Source organism: Phoca vitulina, unplaced genomic scaffold (assembly GCF_004348235.1).
Source record: "Phoca vitulina isolate PV1807 unplaced genomic scaffold, GSC_HSeal_1.0 scaffold12, whole genome shotgun sequence".
Classification (NCBI taxonomy): domain Eukaryota; kingdom Metazoa; phylum Chordata; class Mammalia; order Carnivora; family Phocidae; genus Phoca; species Phoca vitulina.
In genome coordinates this window covers 37,233,044-37,259,366 of record NW_022589715.1, presented here as the reverse complement: position 1 = coordinate 37,259,366, position 26,323 = coordinate 37,233,044, and the positions used below count along the sequence as shown (strand labels likewise).

The following is a 26,323-nucleotide window of genomic DNA, read 5'->3' as shown; positions in this document are numbered from 1 at the left end:
TGATTGCCCAGGTCCAGCTCGAAGGTCAACTGGCAGTCATGTTCTCTCCATGACCTCTTCTGAAAAAGAGAGAAGAACATGTTAAAAGACACATGAGGGATGCAATCAGCAAAGACTAAACTGTAGGAAACTACTGGACAAAGGATCTTATTTCTAAATCAATAAATAAGTTGCAAGTAATTTAAAAAGAGAGATGAGAGAATACTTACATACTAAAAGGGAATTAAGAGATATCTGAACTAATTGCAATGTTTAGTACTTAGTTGATTCCTAATTTAAAAAAAAAAAACTGTAAAAACAATTGTGGCATTTGTGAGAAAATTGGGAAAATTTGAAAAATGATTAATCTTTTCCAATATTAGGGATTTATTGTTAAATTTTTAGAATAATAATGAAAACATGGGTATCTTTAAAAAAGGGCTATTTCAGAGAAACATACTGAAGTGTTTACAGATGAAACAATACAACATCTTAGGTTTGCTCAGAAATGACTTAAAAAGAGGAAATAGGTAGGAGTATAAATAACACAAGATGGACCAGGTGTTGATAACTGTTGCTGATGGGTAATGGTGAAGGACTTTATTATGCTTTTCTTTCTATTTCTAGATATAGTTGAGTTTTTCTACAATAAATTAAAAATAAATATAAAAATACATCAACATGATATAAAATATTTAAGTAAAGTTTCTGAGACAAGAAAATCCAACTGTGTTCCTTTAGTGTCATGTCATTTGCAAATGTTTTGAATCATTTTAAATCAGACAAAATGTTATACTGGAGGATTCATGCTTTTAGCATATATTTTGTTGGTCTGTTTTTGCAGGGGCAGAATTTTACTTTTGGGGGGCAAAAACTGCTATGTGTCAGTACTTTTAATGTTGTGTACATCAAATTATAGTAAAAAGACAAATATGAACAAGATGCAATCCTTCTATTTTCATGAATGGTGCAACTGCATTATAGTAAACCAAGTTTATATTCTGCCATCACATGGGGTTCTCCCATTCCTTTATTTTGTTATGGATCATTAAAAATATCTTTAAAAAAACCAGTAGTTTCATCATTACTACTCAAAATATCCAGTGAAAGATTTGAGCCAGGACAAAATGGAAGATACTGAATATACTGCAGTGCCTTGAATTCCATTTGTAACTTGTAATTTTCGTAGAGCACATAGACCCTGGGTGTGTCTTAATGTGGATAAATTCATTTCATTTTTGTTGAGCTGTATTTTTGTCAGCTAGGGCTGCCATAACAAAACAGCCACCACAGACCGGGTGGCTTAAACAACAGAAATTTATTTTTCCACACTGTGAAAGCAGGAAGTCCAAAATCAAAATACTGGCAGGGTGGGTTTCTCCCAAGGTCTCTGTCCTTGGCTCACAGACAGCTGCCTTCTCTCTGTGTCCTCACATGCCCTTTGCACATGCAAGTCTCTGCTGTTTCTTCTGCTTCTTATGGGGACATTGATGAAATTATGGTTTCACCCTTATGACCTCATTTCACCTTAATTACCTCATTAAAGGCCCTATCTCCAAATGCTGTCACATTGGGAGTTAGGGCTTCCATTTATGAATTTGGGGGGTACAATTCAGTACCTAACAAGCTGCAAAGTGTTTTTTTTTTTTCCTGATAATTCAAGAGAATGACTAGGGAAAATTAATTTTTCACATAAGAAAAGTCTTTCCAAAGAAAATCATGACTTTCAAAAGGTCCACTTGTTGAAAGTTTAGTAACTGGAATACTGTCCTTTAGCTGGGATCCAAGTCCTCTGATACCTATCTCAGCCTGTTCCAAACACAACCCCTCAGCCCTCAGACATCAGCTACCACTCATTTCTAATTCTAGAGGTTGACCCCCCACATCTGCTGGCAAATGTTTTAAAATGTGTACAGATTTGTGGCCCCAAAATTTAAAAGTTACAGATGGCAAATACACATATGAAAAGATGCTTCACATGATATGTCATTAGAGAAATGCAAATTAAAACAACAATGAGATACCGCTACACACCTGTCAGAGTGGCTAAACTCTAGAGCAGGCAACACCAAATGCGGATGAAGTGTGAAGCATCAGGAATACTCATTCATTTCTTGTGGGAATGCAAAATGATAGAATCATTTTGAAAGACAGTTTGGAGGTTTCCTACAAAACTAAACATAGCCTGTTACCATATGATCCAGCAATCGCGCTCCTTGGTATTTACCCAAAGAACTGAAAATGTATATCCACACCAAAACCTGCACATGGGTGTCTACAGCAGCTTTGTTTATAATTGCCAAAACATGGAAGCAATTAAGATGTCCATCAGTAGGCGAATGGATAAACTGTGGTGCATCCAGGTAATGGAGTATTATTTAGTGATAGTAAGAAATGAGCTATCAAGCTATTAAAAGACATAAAGGTAACTTAAATGCATATTCCTCAGTGAAAGAGGCCAGTCAGAAAAGGTTAATTACTGTATGATTCCAACTATATGACATTCAGGAAAGACAAAACTATGAAACAGTAAAAATATCAGTAGTTGCCATAGCTTAGGGGAAAGAGAGGGATGAATAGGCAAAGTGTAGAGAATTCTTAAGGCATTGAAAATACTGTGTATGATACCATAATAATGGATACATGTCATTATATACTTGTCAAAACCCATAGAATATAAAACACCAAGAATTAATCTTAATCTAAACCAAGGAACTTAGGGTAATTATAATATGTTAATGTGGATTCATCAGTTATAAGAAATGTACCATGCTACTGAAGGATGTTGATAATGGGGTAAGCTAAGCTTGTGTGGGGACAGGCTATATGGGAAATCTCATATCTTCTGCTCAATTTTGCTATGAACCTAAAACTGTTCTGAAAAATAAAATCTGTTTTAAAAATAACAGGAATAAAATTTTTAAAAAGTAAAAAATGATTTGAATCTTATCTTTCATATACTGTGTGATTTTAAGCAAGCTAATTAATATCTTTGTCCAGGGGTGCCTGGGTAGCTCAGTTGGTTAAGCATCTGCCTTCAGCTCAGGTCATGATTTTGGGATCCTGGGATCGATCCCTACAAGCCCTGAGTCAGTCTCCTTGCTTCTCCTTCTCCTTCTACCCCTCCCCCTCTGTTCATGCTCTCTCTCTTGCTCTTTCTCTATCTCAAATAAATAAATAAAATTAAAAAAAAAAATCTTTGTAGTCCAGTATACTTATCTATAAAATGCAGTAATAAAGGCAACTGCCTCTCAGAATTATTGCAGATAATTAAAAATGAAAAAAAGAAAGATTTTACAAAATACTTTCAAATACTGACTTGTACTAAATTGAATGAGAGGTTTTCAGCTCAGACACAAATGAAAAACAAATACTGCAGATAGGACACCATTAATTCCTATATGCTGCTTCTCTAAGGGGAATCATAGAAATGCTTATTTCAATTAATTATTTTATAGATTCCCCAGATTTATGTTTGTAAGTTTGCTCAATTTAAGAAAAAAATAATCACTGCTTTGATGAGACAATATATACTCATGGTACAAACTTAACTAAATCATATATGGTGAAAAGAAATTCCTCCTTCTCCCTCCTTCATCTAAGTTCCATCCCTAGTAGTAACTACTGTTACCAGTTCTGTGTATGTTTATGAAATGTTTTATGCATCTACAAACAATGAATGAGAGTGCTTGATTCTGGGAGTATTATTAGTCATATTAAAAAAAATCAATATTGTACAGACACTAACCAGTCAGAATAGATTTGGCCTTAGACTGTGCTAAGGGTCCTGGAATCTCCTGGTTATGATACTGGCCCAAGGTCAGTAGGTTGGTAAGTGAGTGATGTCAGGATAGAAACTAAGCAGTCATTGCCCAAACTCTGCACTAGGCGTGTATTGGTTAAAGGGACAGCAAAAAGGGAAGTGGTGTATGTTGAGAGGTAATAAAGGTGTATGGTATCCATTTCACAGCTTTTCCTGAACAAAATTTTTTTGTATTGCAGATATCATACTTAATGTACTATAAGGTACGTACATATAGTAATTAAGGAGCTGCCCAGAACCACAAGCTAGGATTTTTCTCATATCTATGTAATCATGATTCTGAAGTCAAAGGTTTTTAATTTGACTAATCAGCCTTATTATTGCTGATTCCCTGAGTAAAGATTTCATTTATTCTCTTACCTAAAATTAATATTTTCTAAGCTCTAAGAATTTTTACTTTAATTTTCTTTGTTCTGTATAACCAGTCTTCCTCCCTTGCCCCCTCCCTACAATCCTAAGAACTGTCATTTTCTAGGATTTCAGGATGAGACTTGCTATACAATCACATTTTTTACTTTTTTTAACTTTAGAAATGTGACAGTCAATAAGAATTTTGGACAGTTTTTCTTTAATTTCGGTCATATACATGACTCATTCTGCCTTCTCAAGCCCTTTCAAGAACAGGCTCAGAAGTAAGGCTCTTTAGGTTTGATGTATTTCAAGTCTCATATAATGCAGTGTTCACTTTCAAGTGTACTCATTCAAAGTCTTTCTCTTTCTATACCTCAAAGTCAAGAGAGGTATTCCTATAAAAGAATTTCCCAAGCTACCACTGCTTACTCCATGTGAATGCTGTGAGGAGACTGTAGGGAGAAATGCCCAGAGGAGGCACCATCTGCACAGGCTAAAACAAAATAAAATGTCAAATAATACTTGTCTTCCTCTTTTCCTTTCACCCACTTATCATTAAGCACAGATACTGAAAAAGACTTAAGAGTCCGTATGTGGTTCCAGAACTCTCCATTTATCAAATAACTTATGCTAATTGGTGTGTCCACAAGACAGTATGATAGAGTGGAAAGTGGGGTAGCTGGATGTGCTCCAACTTTTACTAACTAATGGATGATCCTAGGCATCCATTCTCTTAGCTCCAGATTTAACTTCCATAAAATCACATAATATCTATTTTAGGGCTATTTAGAAGATTAAGTGATATGCGTAAAATGTTATTTGAACCTTAAACCATTAAATGGAAGTTATATTTACTATCTCTGACAAATGTATGTTTTTTCATAAGAGAGTTTTGCCCCAGAACCTCATTCCCTGTTCACTACACTTAGGAATAAACCAAAGAGGTAAAGGATCTGTACTCTGAAAACCATAAAACACTCATGAAAAAAATTGAGGAAGACACAAAGAAATAGAAAAACATTCCATGCTCATGGATTAGAAGAACAAATATTGTAATTAAAATGTCTATGCTATCTAGAGCAATCTATACATTCAATGCAATCCCTATCAAAATACCATCAACATTTTTCCCAGAGCTGGAACAAATAATCATAAAATTTGTATGGAACCAGAAAGACCTTGACTAGCCAGGGGAATATTGAAAAAAAAACCAAAGCTGGTGGCATCACAATGCCAGACTTCAAGCTCTATTACAAAGCTGTAAGCATCAAGACAGTATGGCCCCGGCACAAAAACAGACACATAGATCAATGGAACAGAGTAGAGAGCCCAGAAATGGACCCTCAACTAATCTTTGACAAAGCAGGAAAGAATGTCCAATAGAAAAAAGACAGTCTCTTCAACAAATGGTGTTGGGAAAATAGGACAGCCACATGCAGAAGAATGAAACTGGACCATTTCCTTACACCACACACAAAAATAGACTCAAAATGGATGAGAGACCTAAATGTGAGACAGGAATCCATCAAAATCCTAGAGGACAACACAGACAGTCATCTCTTTGACCTCGGCCACAGCAACTTCTTGCTAGACACGTCTCCAAAGGCAAGGAAAACAAAGGCAAAAATGAGCCATTGAGACTTCATCAAGATAAAAAGCTTCTGCACAGCAAAGGAAATAGTCATGTATTGAATGGAGCACTGGGTGTTATACGCAAACAATGCATCATGGAACACTACATCAAAAACTAATCATGTAATGTATGGTGATTAACATAATAAAATAAAATTAAAAAAAAAAAGAAATAGGCAGAGGACATGAACAGACATTTCTCCAAAGAAGACATCCAAATGGCCCACAGACACATGAAAAAATGCTCCACATCACTCGGCATCAGGGAAATACAACTCGAAACCACAATGAGATACCACCTCACACCAGTCAGAATGGCTAAAATTAACATCAGGAAACAACAAATGTTGGCAAGGATGCAGAGAAAGAGGGAACCCTCTTACACTGTTGGTGGAAATGCAAACTGGTGCAGCCACTCTGGAAACAGTATAAGGTTCCTCAGAAAGTTAAAAATAGAGCTACCCTACAACCTAGCAATTGCACTATTAGGTATATACCCCAAAGATACAAATGTAGTGATCCGAAGGGGTACGTGCACCCCAATGTTTATAGCAGCAATGTCCACAATAGCCAAACTATGGAAAGAGCCCAAATGTCCTTCCACAGATGAATGGATAAAGAAGATGTGGTGTATATATATATACAATGGTATATTACGCAGCCATCAAAAAATGAAATCTTGCCATTTGCAATGACGTGGATGGAACTAGAGGGTATTATACTAAGTGAAATAAGTCAATCAGAGAAAGACAATTGCCATATGATCTCACTCATGTAGAATTTAAGAAATAAAACAGATGATCATAATGGAAGGGAGGGACAAATAAAATAGGATGTAATCAGAGAGGGACACAAACCATAAGGGACTCTTAACCATAGGAAATAAACTGAGGGTTGCTGGAGAGGAGGGGGGTGGGGAGATGGCGTAACACGGTGGTGGGCCTTAAGGAGGGCATGTGATGGAATGAGCATTGGGTGTTATATACAACTGATGAATCACTGAACTCTACCTCTGAAACTAATAATACACTATATGTAAATTAATTGAATTTAAATTTTAAAAAAGAAAAGGAACAAAAAAGAATATATACAAATATTTAAAACTGGTTTAAAATTTGGCATATGAATTATATTCCTGGCAAGGAAGATAGAAAGGTAACACCGTGATAGAGTCAGACAAGGTCCAGGCACAGTGGTTCTGTGAACTTTAGTGGCATCTTCTTTAATACTAGAGATAGAATGATAAAATTGAAGAAACTTTTTCAGAAGGGAAATGTAGAACAAGAGATATAAAGTGGTATGTCTAAGGCAACAAAAATAATTATTGGTAAAACATTCTACAACCCCAAATCCAAGGCTCTCTGATAAGCTTTCTCTCCTCTCACCATAGATAGGTATTATCTCTAAAACACTAATGCCGGAGTCCCAGGTAATGGGCAATTCAGCAGTGGAGATATGTGGAAACAGGCAGCTCTGACCGGCCTAACTCACTTCATACCACGTAGGTAACTCTCAAGAGTAGTTCTGGGGCTTACCAAACTTCCAAGGCTCTCAGCTTGGAAATATATGCCTGACGACTTGTATCTATAAATAACATGAATCCAAGTAAGAGCTGATCCCCCCCTTTTTTTTGCTTCCACCACTAACATTTTTTTATATATTTTTTTTGTTGTTAATTTCTACTTCGTTGGACATGAAAAGAATACCTTTCAATAAAGAAATTTAGGAAAATTATTGTCAGGCCTAAAGATAACATTCATTGACTGAATGCTAAACTGGACAGTTAATGAATAAGGAAATGAGACAGCATTGCAGGTTAAATAGTTCTTGTCTCTGTTCTAAAAACAAATAAAACTTCTTTAAGTTATAACTGATGGCTTGAAATTAAAGAAAAATATTTTTTTAAATAAATGTGCTTCTAGCCTGTATAACTTACTATTTTGTGAATCAAACATTTCTTCCCAAATTAAGGCATCTTGATATTCACATTTCAAAAGTTGAGGATTTTTAAAAATGTGAATAAATATAATTAAATATATCTTGTTTATAAATTTTGATTTTTTCCCCTTAAATTAGTAACATCTGACAGCTTTACTAATCTTCAGTATAGACAAGCAAGACTATCTGCGATAGAGCATTTTTGTCACTGCTGTATTTATTCAATGTAATTTAGTCAATGTAATGCATACTGACAGTATGACAAAAGATACGTAAAAGAATTTTGACATTCATCTCCACATTGTGTAAACCCTGGAAGCTGAAACTTCCTAGCGAAGGTCTAATTCAGACAGGATGCCCAACAGTTACCAATTTCTGAGGAATGAAGCTCTTATTTTTATACACTGGACCACAGGAAAGTAATACCGAAAACTTGGCAACGCTAGAAGTTCTCATCTTGGCTTTTCCCAAACTGTGTGCTGTAGGTAAGTCCTTCAATATCTTGGGGCCTATAATGTACAAAATGAGGAAGTTGAAGACATCATGGGCCCCCAAGTTTCTACTTCAAAGTCCCTTTTAAAAAATTTATTCAAAAACTATTTAATCTAATTTTAGACTTACAGAAGTGTTCAAGAATAGTACAAAGAGTTTCTTATATCTCTCATGCTGCTTCCTCTAATGTTAATATCTTGCATTACCATAGTAAAATTATCAAGAACAGAAAAGTAACACTGGTACAATATTAATGAAACCACAGACCTTATTCAAATTTTACCAATTTCCCATGTTATTTTTCTTTTCTAGGATTCTACACAGTGTCCCACATTACATTTAGTTGTTATTTGTACCTGTTATACCATCTATGGCAGTTCTCAGTCTTTCCTTGCCTTTCATGAAGATGACACATTTGAAGAGTATTGATCAGTAATTTTGTAGGAGGATGACCCTGAATTTGGGATCGGATGTTTCGTCATGTTTAGATTGAGATTATGCATTCTTTTCAAAAGTACCACAATAATATTGTACCCTTCTCAGGGCATCATATCAAGGGTTCATGATGTTGATATGTGTTATTCCTGGTGATGTTTACCTTGATCACTTGGTTAAGATGGTGTCTGTTGGGTTTCCCCACAGTAAAGTTATTCTTTCCTTTTGTACTTCGTAAGTATCTTGGGGGACATGCTTGAGACTATGCAAATCTTTTCGTCATCAAACTTTTCCCCTAATTTTCCCTAATTTTAGTATTCATCAATGGATCTTCTCTGCAACAATTATTGCTGTAGTGACTGACTAATGAATATCCTTTATTTCTCTTATTCCTCCCCATACATATTGGTTAGAATTTTACGAAAGGGGGCGCCTGGGTGGCTCAGTCAGTTAAGCGGCTGCCTTCAGCTCAGGTCATGATGCTGGGGTCCTGGGATCGAGCCCCGCGTTGGGCTCTCTGCTCAGCGGGGAGCCTGCTTCTCCCTCTGCCTGCCGCTCTGCCTACTTGTGCTCTCCCTCTATCTCTGTCAAATAAATAAAATCTTTAAAAAAAAAAAAAAGAATTTTACGAAAGGAAGACCTGTCATGTCTCCTCCATTTATTCATTAATCTGATTACTTATTTATATCAATAAGTTTCTATGAACATTTATTTTATTCTATGAGTTCTATTCCAACGCTCTTTATTTACTCTATTGAAAAGTTGTTCCAGCTTTGAACATTAGGGGCTCTTTCAGTCTGTTTCTTGTGTTCTTCTTCCTTCCCTCCCTCCCTCCCTCCCTCCCTCTCTTCCTCCTTTCCTTCCTTCCTTCCTTCCTTTTTAATTTTCTTACACTCTGGGACCAGAAGTTTCAGACTACTCATATTTTCCCGCCACAGTTCTGGAATCAAGCATTTCTTTAAGGAGCTCTAGTTCTTTTTTATTGGAGAATGGTGTTTATAAACAAAGATCTGGGAGCTAGATGTGCTCATTGTTACCAGGATGTCATGGCTTCTAGGCCATGTCCACAGACAAAACTAGGAAATAGATGTTTATGTACTAACCCCATATGAGTTCAAGTGTGTGTACATCCCACAACTATTTTTCTATTTATCGATCAAAACCCATGAGTTTATACTGATGCCTCCAATTCAAATCTGACACTACCTGGCTCATTCTAGCCTTCTTCTTTTCCTTATTTGTAATTTCTTTTCCCAAAAGTGAGAAAGCTGGCTCTCATTGTATTCACACTGTATTTTCTGATTTGTTCAATTTTAGCATACACATAAAATAGTTTCAGAATTGCTAAATCATACTGCTATGAAAAACATTTTAAGGACTAGAGTTCATTTTTATCTTTAGCCTGACAGTATCCAATCATGACACTGTTTTCCACAGTTACTTATATCGGTTCTTGATTTCCCTACTCCATTTAGTTTAGATGTGTTACTCATTTGTAATACAGTTAACTTCATTTGTAATACAGCTAGGTTCATTTGTTAGTATTTATATTCCATTTTTGGTTCTTACCACATCCTGATTAATTTTAAATGTTTGTTTATTTTGGGCACATATGAATAGTAACAGGATCATTTTTTATTATTTCTTTTTCTTCATTTTTTATTATTCTTGCGAATGACTCCATTTATTTTCAATTGTTAACTAATAAGAAATGGTATTTATTTATTTATTTATTTATTTATTTATTTATTTATTTATTTAAAAGATTTTCTTTATTTGACATAGAGAGACACAGCGAGAGAGGGAACACAAGTAGGGGGAGTGGGAGAGGGAGAAGCAGGCTCCCCGCAGAGCAGGGAGCCCGATGTGGGACTCGATCCCAGGACCCTGGGATCATGACCTGAGCTGAAGGCAGTCGCTTAACTGACTGAGCCACCCAGGCGCCCAAGAAATTGTATTTATTAAGTGGCAAGTTTCCCTGTCTATTTTCTGTACTAATTAAAGTCATAGAAAATTGCAAAAAGATATTCCAACATTATTCTGAGTTGATTTAACTTCTGACCAAAATAAAGGAAAAAATTATCAGTTATCTCATTTAGTGTTGAGAAGTGCATAATTTTAATTAAGTTTAAAAAAAATTGCAAATAGTTCCCCTTACTATTTTCATAGACATAAAGGATGAAACCCTGGAATCGATTATTTAAAAGAATGCATCCCCATTTATGATACAATCCTAAGTCACAGAGTTTGGGAACATCAGTAGAAGAGGCCCAATTGCCTGTATCACACCTGACTGACAAAGCCACTCCCTGGGGAGAGATAAAGAAAGGGGGATAGATGTAAACAAGGAGCTGGAGAAACAGGTTATGGGATCATACTCAATCTTCCTATTTGTCAAAGGTCAAAGTCATTTAAATCAGACCCTGAAATCATAAACATTCTGTTTTTTTCTTCTGACGATAGTTTTAATTCTCAAATTCTAGTATGTGAAATGGAAATCATAACGATTTAAGTTAATGTAATTTTTTGTAGTTACACAAAATACTAAATTCTGAAAGTTAGAATTCCTCAGGTTTAGCAATCTAAAAAGATTTTAAAATGAAGTTGTTGAGTTTGATAAAAAAATTTTCTAAGAAAATGATGCATGTGTTATAGTAATTTTTAGCAAAATATGCCTCAAGTAATCTCATTTCAACCTCTTATTTTAGAAAAATATTTTGTGTACTTTCCAGTCTTTATTTGAATTGTACATATTAATATCCACAATTAATGTGGAAGTAATATAAAGAGAAATACATGATCTTGATTTATAGCTGGAGATCGGTAAGTCTCATTGCCATTTTGGTAGAATTGCACATGTACCTTGGCTCAGAATTTGGAATCTCCCACGTAGATTGTATTCTGATTAATACCGAATTAAGATATCTTTCTATAACTTGTTATTTGGTTAAATTCAAGTGAACCTGAGATGCTGGTTAAAGTTATAGGGTTGTGTTAAACCCAAGCCCTGGCATTTTTTATACCTCAACTGTGAGGATTGTGTTATATGGGAGAACATTAGAAGGAGTTGAACATACGTGCAAATAAGAGAATATTTCCACTGAAATTACAAGCCCCACAATTATTCTTGTTTTATTTGAGATTAGGTAATCTGACTTTTTCTGAAATAAGATTTGAAATAAGTAAAATGTCTCACTTTCTAATGTTATATTTTTGGTTTGGGGGGGAAACATTTGTAAAAAATGTAAAAAAATGTAAAAAAAAAAGTAAAAAAAAAAGTAAAAAAAAATTTTACTCCCATAAAAAATTGGGAGTACTCCATTAGGGAGTACTCATCCAATTGATCCAATAGTGGCATTTTATAGTGCCCTCAGTTGGTACACAAAACTAGCCATGATTATAGAAGATCTTCTGATAGTAAAATGTCATGATATTACTAATAAGAATGATGATAAATACACTCCTACAAAAGATGAGATACCTCAGTGTGAGGACTGTGTTATACGGGAGAACATTAGAAGGAGTTAAACGTAAGTGCAAATAAGAGAATATTTCCACCACAATCATTCTTTTTTTCTTCGAGATTAGGTAATCTGACTTTTTCTGAAATAGATTTTAAATAAGTAAAATGTCTCACTTTCTAATGTTACATTTTTGGTTCAGAGAGGGGGAAAATCATTTGTAAAACTAAAAAAAACTAATGATTTTACTTTTTTGAATTATCATAATTTCTTAAATAATGTCTAAAATATCCATAGTTTGCTTATTGTTACTCATAATGAGATTATTAATTCAGAGAGTCATAATCCATGAATACAGTCTTGACAGTGGGATGCATTTTTTTTCTCATTTTATTGTTGTAAAGAAGTATCACATTCATCATTTTAAGTTTATCGACTAGGATTTTAGTGTTAGGAATTCAGATGTTAAAACCCTTTGGTACTAGCATTATATTTGGAATAATATCATATTCTCTATTTTCTCACCAAAAGAATGGGAACTCTAAACTTTTAATAACTAATGGAGTCTCTTACATTAACACAGCAACCTATAATTAATTTCTTTTTTTTTTTAAAGATTTTACTTATTTATTTGACAGAGAGAGAGACAGCGAGAGAGGGAACACAAGCAGGGGGGAGTGGGAGAGGGAGAAGCAGACTCCCCGCCGAGGAGGGAGCCTGATGTGAGGCTCGATCCCAGGACCCTGGGATCATGATCTGAGCTGAAGGCAGACGCTTAATGACTGAGCCACGCACATGCCCCTATAATTAATTTCTAATATAAGAATGTGCCCTGTTTTAGGTCATACCTCATCTCCCATCCGCTGATAATCAGAAGTTCAGTGAATATTTTTTTTTTCCTTTTACAAATGAAGTTAAATAGTTCCCATAATGGATTTCTACCACTTTCTCGAGTGTGATGTTTAATTTGCTGTTGCAAATTCCTCACCCTTAGCCACATTCACACACTCATTTAATGTTTCCATAAAGTTTCTGAGATTTTTGTTCTGGAAACTATTACTCTGAAGTTGACTCACATCAATTATCTCATGTCTGATTTGAAATCTCAGCAATAAAATTGCTTTAAAAAAGGGGCTGCTTAAAAAAAAAAAAGAACGAAAAAAGAAAAGGAGGAAGCTGCTTAGCCCACACTAGTCTTCTCAATACTATTCTTCAATAAAAGGAACTAGGTCTCCCTGGGAAGTGGTTGCTGTCAGAGCTGGGGCACAGAGATACACAATGTGACCCTGAAACATCTTGAGTTGCCAATAAGTAAGAACATACATAAAAGGAAATGGGGGCATATTGAAAGAACACAGGAGCTAACTCAAAGCTGCCAAATGCTAAAGTTGACATAAATTTAGCAACAAAATAATAATAATAATAATATTGGATTATAAGAAAGAGAATAAAATAAATATATGTGAATCCATATCGATATATGAATGAGTGAATAAAAAGTCACATAAATGCAGGAGAAGAATTGGCTCCTCATTTACAGGAAAATTCCAATTAAAAATGTAGCAGGGATAAACAAAATAGAAATTCATCATTAAACATATACCACAAAAATAGTTATGGCAGACATGAATCATCATCCATGGATGCTAAAATTAGTGGGTAAGAGTATGATGAGGAACAGGATATTTGGATAGCCTTAAAGTATCCTCACAAGAAACTTGTTAATTACAAAAAGAAGAATTATAACTTTCAAGTGAAAGAAACTGGCTGACACCACATTAGCCATATGATCAAAGTTAACATTACCAGCAAGAAGATATATTAACCTCATGTACTTCATGATATGGTGCAAAAAGAAAAGCAAATAATTCCTGTAATATTCTTGTCCAAAATGTATAACATCAATGCAATCATGAGAAAACATAGCACAAACCCAAATTGAATGTCATTCTACATATAACTGGCCTAGAGTCTTCAAAAGTGTCAAGGTTTTGAAAGACATAGGAAGACTGCAGAAATGAGGAACTATTCTAGAAGGAAAGTAAGGAAGTATGACAACCAAACAGAGCATCAGATTCAGGATTGGATTCTGAATCAGAAAAAGGGCAATGGTGGGAAAACTTTCAAAATTCAAATAAGATCAGTAAATTACTTAATAGTATTATATCAGTTAGTTTTCTCTTCTTGATAGTGTTACAAAGGTTTTTAAGATGTTAATATTAGGGAAAGCTAGGTGAAGAATATATGGGAAATATTGCATGGAGCACTGGGTGTTATATGAAAACAATGAATCGTGGATCACTACATCAAAAACTAATGATGTATTGTATGGTGACTAACATAACATAATAAAATTAAATTAAATTTTAAAAAAGAATATATGGGAAGTTTCTTTACTGTGTTTGCAGTTTTTCTGTAGGTCTACAATTATTTCAAAATAAAATGTCAAAAAGACAAAGGTCTGCTTATGCAGGTTCCCTCCCATACTTCTAGAGTTGAGACAAGATATCAAAAGATGCCTGAAGATAGTAAATCAGTTGAGATAATCCTTCCAAGCTTAAGTAATATGAGGAGAACCCCTTAAAAGAGAAAACAAAATCGGAAAATGTATTAATACATTCTTATGCTCTGTTTGTAAAATGCCATGTAGTTGACCCTTGAAAAATTTGGGGACTAGGGTACCCGACAACCAATGCAGTTGAAAATCCATGTATAACTTTTGACTTCCCCAAAGCTTAACTACTAATAGCCTACGGTTGACTGGAAGCCTCCCCAGTAAACAGTTGATGAACACATACTTTGTAGGTTTATCAGTATTTTATACTGTTTTCTTGCAACAAAGTAAGCTACAGAAAAGACAATGTTATTAAGAAAATCATGAAGAAGAGAAAATATATGTATGGTGCAATACTATAAAAAATCCATGTGTAGGGGCACCTGGGTGGCTCAGTCGGTTGAGTGTCTGATTCTTGGTTTTGGCTTGGGTCATGATCTCGGGGTCGTGAGCTCAAGCCCCGTATCAGGTTCCCCGCTCAGCGTGGAGTCTGCTTGTTGCTCTCCCTCTGCCCTCCCCCTGCTCTTGCTCTCTCTCACTCTCTCTCTCAAATAAATAAAATCTTAAAAAAAAATCCACATGTAAACGCACCTACACAGTTCAAACCCATGTTGTTCAAGGGTCAAGTGTATAAGTATATACATATGAATACATAGATAATATAAACACAGATTAGATGATATAAATAGAGATATCAGGGATATTTCTGTTCTCTTTTCATGCAAAAGCAATGAAAAATAAAGAGGTATTCTTTAAAGATAAGCAGTCTTTTACAATCCATTGCCATCTTTTATTCAATTTAATAATTATTTAGTTTAGCACAACCCACAAGTAAGAAGAGACATGGTGCTTGTTGGGCCTTTTTGGATTTTGAAGGCAATACTTGCCATATTTGCGTGTCATGCTTTGGTCCATTTACCTGGGTACCCATTTTGAATAAGATTCAGAGTATAAACTACTCTGCAGCAGTTCCAAGCTCAGATGCAAGGTATTATATATATTATATTATTATGTTGATATATAATATAATATATATAATATAATATAATATATATTATATTTTCAGGCATTATAATTAAATGACAAAATGGTATTCAAAGTGTCTGCGACAAACTCAGGTGTTATACAGAATCTATGGAAAACTACAATATGAAAATCACAGCACAAGTTTTGGCATGAGGTCGTGCCTTCCCATGCTTAAAAACATTTCCTCTATTTGAAAAGCTATTGGGCCCTGGTAGAGACTTAACACTGACCATGAAACAGCAAATGTTTATGTGACCCACAGTACCTACTATGACTTGAGCTTTGTACGATCCATCAAATTATAAAATTAGGTATGCAGAGCAGCCTTATATTGAAAAATGAAAATAGTATATAGAAGCCTGAACAAGTCTAGAAGGCACTAGAAAGCTGTATGAGGAGATGGCTCAGACTCCCATGGTACCTGTTCTTACTGCTTTGCTGCCTCTACCTCCACCAACATTTATAGCCTTGTGGGAAGTTCTCTATAATCAGTTAACAGATGAAGTACTATGGACCTGTTCTTAGATGAATCTGTTAGTGCAATGGTGCCAGTTAGAAGCGGATTTACAGAATTACAGTCACTCCCAGGGCTAATCTTGATGAAATCTTCCCAGGATTTAGAATAATGTCAGTTGATACATCTGCTTATCTACTTCACATAGGAGAGAAATCCTGAAGCACAAAGCTACATCAATTTATGGACAGTGCCTAATAATTGGCAGCTCAGAATAGGAAAAACGACACCAGCAAACTTAGAACTAGGAATTTAAAGGGAGACGTAGATGGATAAACTATCAAAATTATCACAGACTGTGAAGATGTTTGTATCCAAATATATGCCTACTCAGATCACATGGAAATAAACATTTGTATTACTCCATCAGGTCATGATCCCAATCAATCTACTGTGGGAGAGTCTCCTAATAATTAAGCAGAAGAAATTTCCCATTCTTTGGATTTCACTTTCCTAACCATTCTCCTGCTCTCACAATGCACACAATAGGCCAATATCATGAACTTCCTATTCCAAGGCTGATTTGCCACCAGCACTGGAGAGTGCTCACCTGCCAATAGCAGAAGCCAATGTCCTGCCCCCAATAAGCCATCTCCCTGATGAGACGAGGACACCACCACCATGTGGTGACAAGCTGATTTTCATCATGGTGGAGGCAGCAATTTTTCCTCTATGGAATAGAAATAGATTCTAGATAAGGATTGTCTTCCCTGCCTACGCCACCACAGGCTTTCAGAACGACTTACTCATCACCATACACACTCAGCATTTCTTCTGATTAAAACAAAACAAACACAAAACAAACAAACAAACAAAAACCCTCATATTGTAATGAAGATAGTATGGCAATAGACTGCCTCTGGCAAAATTCCTAAGTTTACGGTGTATCCCATCATCCAGACACAGATAGCTTGATAGAACAGTATAACGGCTGCTGAAGACTCTGTTATAGTACCAATGGGGAGATAATACACTGAAACTAGAATGTTGTCTTTTGAGATAGACTACATGCCTTAAAACAGCAACCAATATGTGGTGCCATCTTTTTCAACATTAGAATGCATGTGTTCAAGAAAAGAGGGGCACAGGGTGAGAATGGCTCCCCTAACTTTTTCACCTAATAACCCACTTGAGGAATTTCTACTTCTTACCCTTGCAGCTGTTAACTCAGTAGATTTTAGGTTTTAATGCCCAAGAAAGAATGTTCCACTAAAAGGCACAATCAAATTTGGTAAGTTGGCAGCTAAAGCTACTTCTCATCCATTATAGTCTCTGACGCTGTGCTGCTGAAGAAAAATGACAGGTAATGGTGCTATATTGGACAAGGTGATTAGATTACTCCAAGCCAATTGAAGCAATAAGGTGTATAGCTGGAACCAAAGGAATTCATGAAGATTCTTAATAGTTCTTTACCCAAAAGATCACCAAATAACATTAAATAAACATTTGGGTCATCCTTTCAAATAATGAAACTCATTCAGCAAGATGCTGAAAGCAATTGAATAAAAATTGGAATAGGTTGTGAAAGAAGAAAGACATAATTATCAACCCAAGCCTAATGGGTTCTAATCCATAGAAGTAGGCCTGTATCAGCTAGGCTTTATATTGCTTTTTCTCCATCAATTACTTGATATTAAGAACACTGATAAGGGTTAATAGTTTAAGTTTTAGGTGACAGTATTATGAAACTGAGACACATTATGGTTATATAATAACTGATAGGACTTGTATGACCTCTGAGTTCAGACAAAGCTTTCCATTTGGTTAGAAGGAAAAAGTGGGTATGTCAAAGGTATGATAAGACTATGCTGGAATACTCTCCATTTGTCCTTACAAGTTTACTCTCCATCCTGCTCTGTGCCCCCAGGATGCTAAACCCTATGGGCCACATAAACTGGGCTAATCCCTATGGGCCACATACCTTGTCCTCTGACTTCTGATTGGTTTGGGGCAGTAAGAGGCAGAAGATCAGATGGAATCAGAAGGAATCAGAAGGAATCAAAATCAACTCTATCTTTACTGGGCAGTCAATAATCAATACCATAAACCACAGCTCCTGTTAGCTGTTTCCTGCAGCTACTGGCCTAATCAGTTTCTGATAATTTCTAGCTCTATTTGCATCTTTGGGTTTAGTGAAGGTAATGGCTTTCAATCAACTGTTTCTTGACTCAGGATTCTTCCTAATTCCACCCACATATTTATAAGAAGTTATTTTATTAAAATCTCCTCAGTCACTCATCTATGGATATCATCTGTTTTCTTAAAGAGAAACCCAACTGATTCTGTAATGTACGTTACAATATATCTTTAATTGGGTAATTTCTTAGTATTTTTACTGGTATTTGATGCACTTGTGTTAAAATATTCTTAATGTACTTGCACCAAACATCATTTTCCTTGTAATTTCAACTTTTGTTTTAATGCTTAGAAAGCCATTTTATCCTGATGTCATTTTTTTGAAAGATTTATTTATTCATTATGAGAGGGAGAGAGAGAGAGAACAGGCAGGAGGGGCAGAGAGAGAGAGAGGGCGAGAGAATCTCAAGCAGACTCTATTCTGAGCACAGAGCCCCACATGGGGCCTGATCTCAAAACCATGAGATTACGACCTGAGACAAAATCAAGAGTGGGTTGCTTAACCAATTGTGACACCCAGCTGTGCCCACTTAATGTTGGTTAAATACTCATCTGCGGGGCACCTGGGTAGCTCAGGCGGTTAAACGTCTGCCTTCGGCTCAGGTCTTGATCCCAGAGTCCTGGGATCGAGCCCCATGTTGGGCTTCCTGTTCAGCGAGGAGCCTGCTTCTCCCTCTCCCTCTGCCCCACACCCTACTCATGTTCTTTCTCTCAGTCTCTCTCTCTCAAATAAATAAAATCTTTAATAAATAAATAAATAAATATTCATCTGTATTCTTTTTAGTACAGTTATAGTTTTATTTCACAATAAATATTTCATCCAATTGAAAAAAACTATATAAAGTATAAATAGTAAGGTAGAAAACTGATTTTCTTTCTTTTATCTTCCAAATGGATCCAGTTACTTATCAAGTATTTCAGCAGTTACCATTTATCAAATTATTATGTTTTGGGATGTATTCCTTGTTTTTTCATGGGGTTATTGGAAGAATCAAGTACCCAATCAAGATTTAAGAAATCTTAAAGAAATAAAAATATTACTCAAAAATGTTTAACTCATTAATTAGATAGGAGATTGGCCCCCCAAATACTATATGATCTATTTCCCTTTTTGAAGCAAGTGAATATCTAAATGATCCAACTCAAATAACTATCTATTTATTTAACTTAGCAATTTTGTTCAAATTTCACAAGGGTGGACCACTTGGGTTTTCATTTTGCATACCAGATTTACGATCTCTAGAAAAATCGAATACTGTTTTATGACCTAAAAAGATAAATATAAGTAGCACATGTTCATTGAAGGATTGAAGAAAATACATAGTCTGCAGATTAGGTTGGTTCAAAATTAAGCTTCAGTTAGAATATAAATCAGAAGCAAAATTATAAAGCAGAGTGGGATATAGAATGGAAACTGAAATATTTACTTACATTCCAAATGGTAGTTTTATCGTACATTCATCAACAAGATCTTACTCTGTACAGTAAGAAAAAGTCTAGGGAGGTGATGGCTGAACTTCTCAACACAATTTCTCTATGCAAAGAAGTATGTGTGAGGCAATCAAAACCTGGTAACCAATCCAGAGGGTGGTTGAGTAAATGTTAGGAATTACTAAAACTAAAATTACGTGAGTAGCGAAGTATGGATTGAGAAATAAGAAAATTGTCTGGGGTACATGTCAGTGATAGGTCTACACAACATAATAACTTCTTTTCTCTATTGGTTGACTGTTTTTTGGTTTTGACTTTTGTCTTCTTTTTTGGTATAAAGTGTAGCACTATAAGAAAACTTATTTATCTGTAGAATCTCACTTATTCACTAAAGAATACATTTTTTTCCAGCAAAATGTATTCAGACCCCAAATCCCTCATATTCCAAAAGATGGTTTCATAGAAGCTGCCACTATGCTGATTGTGTTTTATTCTTTAAGAAGACATCAGTATACTTAAAATTTATCCAGGTGGAGGTAGAATACATACAAAGAAATTTCACTTGTAGATCATAGGGGTGATTGAAATTTCATCAGCAAAATAAAATTTTGGGAAAATATTAATTTTAGAAAATGATCTGTGAATCCTTTTGTATTTGGAAAATAACAAATATGTTAGAATAAATTGATAACTCTTTTCTTTGGCAAATTTTATTCTTATAGTCTCAGGAAAAGTTGAAAACCTAAGGGAATAAAACTCTTTAATTTTTGTAAACATATGTACTAAGGTTTTGCTGTGATAATACTGTATAGCAAAAACCCTACTATGGTGGTTTACAATATTAGACATGGATTTCACATTCATATGTCTACTGGTTGGCTACCATTCCATTTATTTTGTCTGAGCTTAAATAGGCTGAACAACATTATGAGCTTTGGATTCAGTTCAGGTCTACTTCACATACAGTCATTCCAGGATCCAATCTAAAAGAGTAATGGATACATGGGGTGTGCTTGTCTACTGTCTCAGCTCAGAACTGGCACACTGTCACTGCTGTTCATACCCACTGGCCACAGCCAGTCACATGGCCAAATTCTAAGCCCATGAGGACAACTTCCATGGAAAGAAGGCAGTGAATATTTGATGAACCGTAATCTAAGCTACCACAATGTGGATGAGCTAGTTCAAATTCTCTACTAGAGGAAGATAAAATGATAGATTCTGCATTAGTGACCAACATTCAATAAATCTGAGAGGAAATGACACCTTTGGATACTTTGTCTAATCAAGAACTTACACTACATTTGGGTACAGAAAACAGCATCATACTGTATAGTAATCTCTTTGTTTGCCAAAAGGTCTTGGAAATTTAAAGTGAAATTTATGATAGCAGAATCAGAGTAAAAACAATGCACAATGTTCTTAATTAAGAGATGGTTTGGCAAACTTTTCATTGTCAAAATGCAAATGAATAAAATCGCAGAGGCTATCAATCTAAAACTTTTTCATCAAATTATTTTCCTAAAAATGTCATCTACATTATGGTATTTGTTAATTCAAATGTACTTAACTGCATAACTTCTCTAGCTTATAAATGCAGTAATGTAACATATTTTTATTTCTCATTATAGATCAAATGTTTGGCCCTTCTGCATGGTCCAGGTACAATCCTTTTTTTCCCGGCATTAGGACAATGTGGTTTAATATGATTCAAGGTAAAATGGTGATTCCAAATATAGAAAAACAATGTTAAAGTTATTTACTAACTTCTATATTTGTAATTCTTTAAATTTTAATCTCCTCCAAAAAAATCATTAAAATATCATTTTCTATTTGGTAAAATGTGAATCCACTTTCTATACCATGCTACTTGATTTTATTAATTGATACAGTCTCGTTGAATGGATTTTATACTTGGATTTTATATTCCACCTTCAATATCCAGCTAATATGCTACTTTCTCCCTGAAGCTTTTTCCAGATACAGTGACCTACATTGATCTCACCTGCCTCCGACATCTTTTGTTTTTGTAAATGCTGTTACTGTTCTCTGATGCTTATGTGCATATATGTTATTCTCTCTATGAAGGAGAAAGGCTTTGATTATCTTATTCCCAACTTACTGGCAAAAACAATAACAATTATTTATTATTCTTATGTCTCATCATTCTGGGGTGACTGGCCTTAGCTAGGCAGTTGACCCATGGGGTCTGTTATGCAGTTGCAAGCTGACAGCCCCTGGGCACTGAAGTCATCTCAAAGGCCACCTCAGTCAAGTGTCTGGTGGTTGATGCTTGCTATGAGCTAGGATCTTACTGGGAGTTCTCAGCCAGAACTCCTACACATGGGCTCTTCATGTGGCTGGGACTTTGACACAGCATGGCAGCTGGATTCGAAGGGTGGATGTCTCATGAGAGAGAAAGGCAGATGGAAACTGTGTTACATTTCTGAACGAGTCTCAGAAGTCACACACTGAGATCTCATTTTAAAATGACATTCTAACCTCATCTGCCTGCACTAGACTCCTCATACCCACTCCATGTCCCACTATCAAAAAGGGCTAGGCAAAAAAAGATTTTTTTTAAATTTAATAGACAAATGAAGCCAGTGTTTTGATTCCTGTTAATTATAGTTGCCTAAGGCTTATATTACTCTTTCAATGTCTGTAATTTTCCATAGTTAACTTTTTAATTAATAAATATATATTATAAAATGAAACTTAATTGGGTATTTTACTTCACCTAGATTTAATAATTTAGAAAAGAAGTTGGAAAAAGCAAGCTTAAATCCCATTATGAAGCAGATACCAGACACATAATTAACAACGTTGTATAGAGTTTGTCAGGATATAACAGAAAGCTGTACTCTGAATTATGCCTGGGAATAAAATTTAATATTCAGAATAACCAAATTCACCAGGAAAAACTAAGGACTTATTTTTGTTTTATTGCAGTTCAACTTGTTAATTGGTTTTCAAATATAAGTAGACTTATTTCGGTTTAGATCACTTATGGATATAATATACTTTCCATCATGTTTGAAGTCTTCACTTGCAGTCGTGTACATGTTCACATCCCTAGGATCCTGGTTAAGAGAGTGAGTGGAGACTGAAGTTCAGTGTGTGCTCTGTTTGCCAAGTCATATAATTTGGCACCAGGCTGTACAGAATACATTTGGGAGGCGCTCTCTGAAATTGGCACAAAAATGATGCCATATGGCTAGTAGAGTCCCTGATGATGAGACATGATGTTACAGGAATTTCCTTCAAAGAAAACTGTGTAATAGAAAAGTTACTACTATCTTGGTATAACAAACAGATGTAGTTTGAATCTTAGCTCTGCCACTTAAGGTACTGTGACTTTGAGAAAGTGATGCACCTTCAGTTTCCTCACATAGAAAATGGAAATATCCATTCCTATCTTGCAGAGTTGATATGACAAATGGAGCTAATAATCCATGAGAAGCAAGAAACACAGTGTCTAATAGAGAAGGAATTAATTAAATAGTATCCATAATATATTCTAAGAAGAGTGTTGCCATAAACTTTTAATCCTTGGTTCTGTGTTGGTTTTTTGATAGATACAGAGCTCTGCAATTCTATTTTGGGTATGTAGTTATATAACTCACTGGTTAAAGCCACTGAAGGAAGAATAAAGGAAAGCAGTATAATTCAATTCAGGAAAAACACTCCTAAACGAAATACTCCTAAGCATTTGTGTAAGAATTGGTCCCTTTCGGTTTTCAAAATTTTCACATTTTCAAAATTAGTTTCCTAATTTTCTATGTAGTTCTCAAAATCTAGCCGGGCACAGAAAGAATTGTCTTTGTAAAATCACATCCTGTGATATCTTCCTGTAGGCAAGAGCCTTCACCCGCTGGAAGGATCCAGTTAGGTCCTGGCTCTACCCCACCTCTTGTAGAGCCACATCCTGCTACAAATGCAACAGTCATCAGAACTGATAAAACTCAGGGTTAAAAATAAAGATGAACTTAAATAACAGCACATATAAGATGTATGCTTCCATTATATACAGGTAAAAAAAAAAAAAAACGGACAAACCCAAATATGTGTTTAGAACATAAATCTGACTGAATCATTGCCTCTTTAAATGGTGTACCTGTAATGATCCCTATTGTCTTAAATCTTAAATAATTAATTAGAACTGTTTCACAGTGGAAAATGACATGGCTACCTGTTTCTTAATAAACATGAAATGATTTAAAATATTCCTAAGGCAAATTACAAATATGTTTCGTAGATGACTACAATTTTAATAGCTGCACAATGCAATCCACAGCATTTAAAGTCCTTACCAAAGTCTACAAGTCTCTCCTAGCTCCTCTTGTATGATTGTTTCCCTTGCTCATTATGCTCTAATCATGCCAATATTTCAGGTCTTCAAAAATGTGTAGCCTTAGGACATTTGTACAAACTGGTTCTTCTAATGCTCTTCCTCCTACAGTTTGCCCATATCATGCCTCAGCTTAAATTTCCATTCATGAAGACACCTTTCCTGACTATCCACTAGATTAACTATCTCATAACTCTCATTGCAAATATAAATCACTTATTTATTCTTCTGATTACCTGAGTTTTTCTGTGACTCTTTCCACTAGACTATAAAGCCGTATTTGTTACCTTCATTTGTGCCAACCAAATAGGAGGTTCCAAACTGTTTATTAAATGAATAAATAAATAAGAAGATACAATGCTCTGAAGAGTTTGAATATTTCCAAATTAATACAAATGAGGGTCTGGAGAAAATCTTTACAAATAATATGCATTCATATGGAAAAAACATGAAACAGAGTTAAAAAATAATGAAGCATGATCTCAAAAGAAAACAATAAACACCATGCAACCAATTATGTATATATATGGCTTCCCATTACATCATTGTTTAAAATAATAAAAATAAAAATTTACTTAAATGGCTAATATAATCTGTAAAATATTTAAGGCAAAGAATCATGCTGTGCCATTAAGAATAGATGTAGATTTAGGTTTATTACCAAAGAGAGTTGTTTAGGTTATACCTATAACTGAAAATGAAGAGTATAACCTTTATACCTCATATAATTCCATAGCAAGGGGTGGAGGCAGGGTTAACAAAAATTTAACAGAAAACATGTTTGAACAATGGTTACAGGTGATTTTTCATTTTTAATTGCTTTTTGCTTGCTTACATTTTCTAGAATTTTCTATGAATTTTGGATAAAAGAAAGAGAGAGAAGGAGATTGATTCTAGCTATGGATGCCTTTGGCACATCTCTCTTTTTTTTTTTGCTCTCATGTTTTTCTGTGCAATTCAACCTCTTTAGATGTGTCTTTTCTCACCAGGCATTTTAACAAGCATACTGAGGCATGGTGTTTACCCTCAAGGATCTCACAACCATATTTTTTTAAAGATTTTATTTTTATTTGGGAGAGAGAGAGACAACACGATTGGGGGGAGGGGCAGAGGGGGAGGGAGAAGCAGACAGACTCCCCTCTGAGCTCAGAGCTCAACATAGGGCTCAATCCCAGGACCCCGAGATCATGATCTGAGCTGAAGTCAGACACTCAATCAACTGAGCCACCCAGACACCCCAAGGATCCCACAACCATATTAAAAACAAGGGTTTATAAAGGAATTTTGATGCATATAATAAATCTAAGATACATGATATAGAGGCAGTGGGAGAAAGAAATCTCTATGGAGAACAGTTCTCAATTCCTCAGTAACTTCCCCCTTTCTCTGCTTCTTTTCCCCCACTGGGGACTGCATTTTCAGGGGGAAGGGTGGAGCTTATGTGACTTTTTCAGGGAGAAAAGTAGGTCTTCTGATCACTGGATGATGTAGTTTGTACAGATATGAGACTACATTCCTAGAAGTGACCAGCTGGTATAACTCAAAGACATTGCCTTTTTCTTACCAATACTTCAAATTTACCACCACAGGACCTCAACCACTTCATTTGGTAGTCCAGACTCCTCTGTGTTCCTATTATGGCTCCTCTTGGCTTTGCTCAGGTGGATTCTTCTGTAACCTTCAACCCAGAGTCATCTTACTATTTAATGGGCCCCCTTAGCAAGTTCTCCATTAAGATACCAGTTACTTCTGGATCATTGCCACTTAGAAACCAAGGGTAGCTGAGAAAGCTGAACCTCACAGCTCCTTCTTAGCACTAACACATTTGATTTAATGAAACAGAGCCCCTGGGCAGCTTTTCAAGGAAGCCACTTCCCAGACTTCCAAATGGGAAGGCAGGAAAACCCTCATTTTATCAGATATGCCTCTCCCACTCCAGTTTTTACAGTCTATATCATAAGCTCTAAAATGTGAATATTCTTTTTTTTAATTAAAATAAATTATAGATCACAGTGCTGTTTGTTGAAAAGACATTTAAGTGGAAATAATCTTGTCCTTAATATAAATGTTCTTAATTCAAATACTGAGCTAATTATCGTCCTTTTCTGTGAGATAGGAAAGAGAAGGTTGCTGTACTACAATGAGCAGAGTCCAAAAATATGAAGATATAGAATTGCATTATTGTGAAGTTAATGAAATC

General features: G+C 35.3%; 1 pseudogene; it reads right to left on the bottom strand.

Moving 5' to 3' along the window:
• Positions 1-957: 957 nt before the first annotated feature.
• LOC116636456 lies at positions 958-21,790 on the bottom strand (annotated as a pseudogene).
• Positions 21,791-26,323: the final 4,533 nt, after the last annotated feature.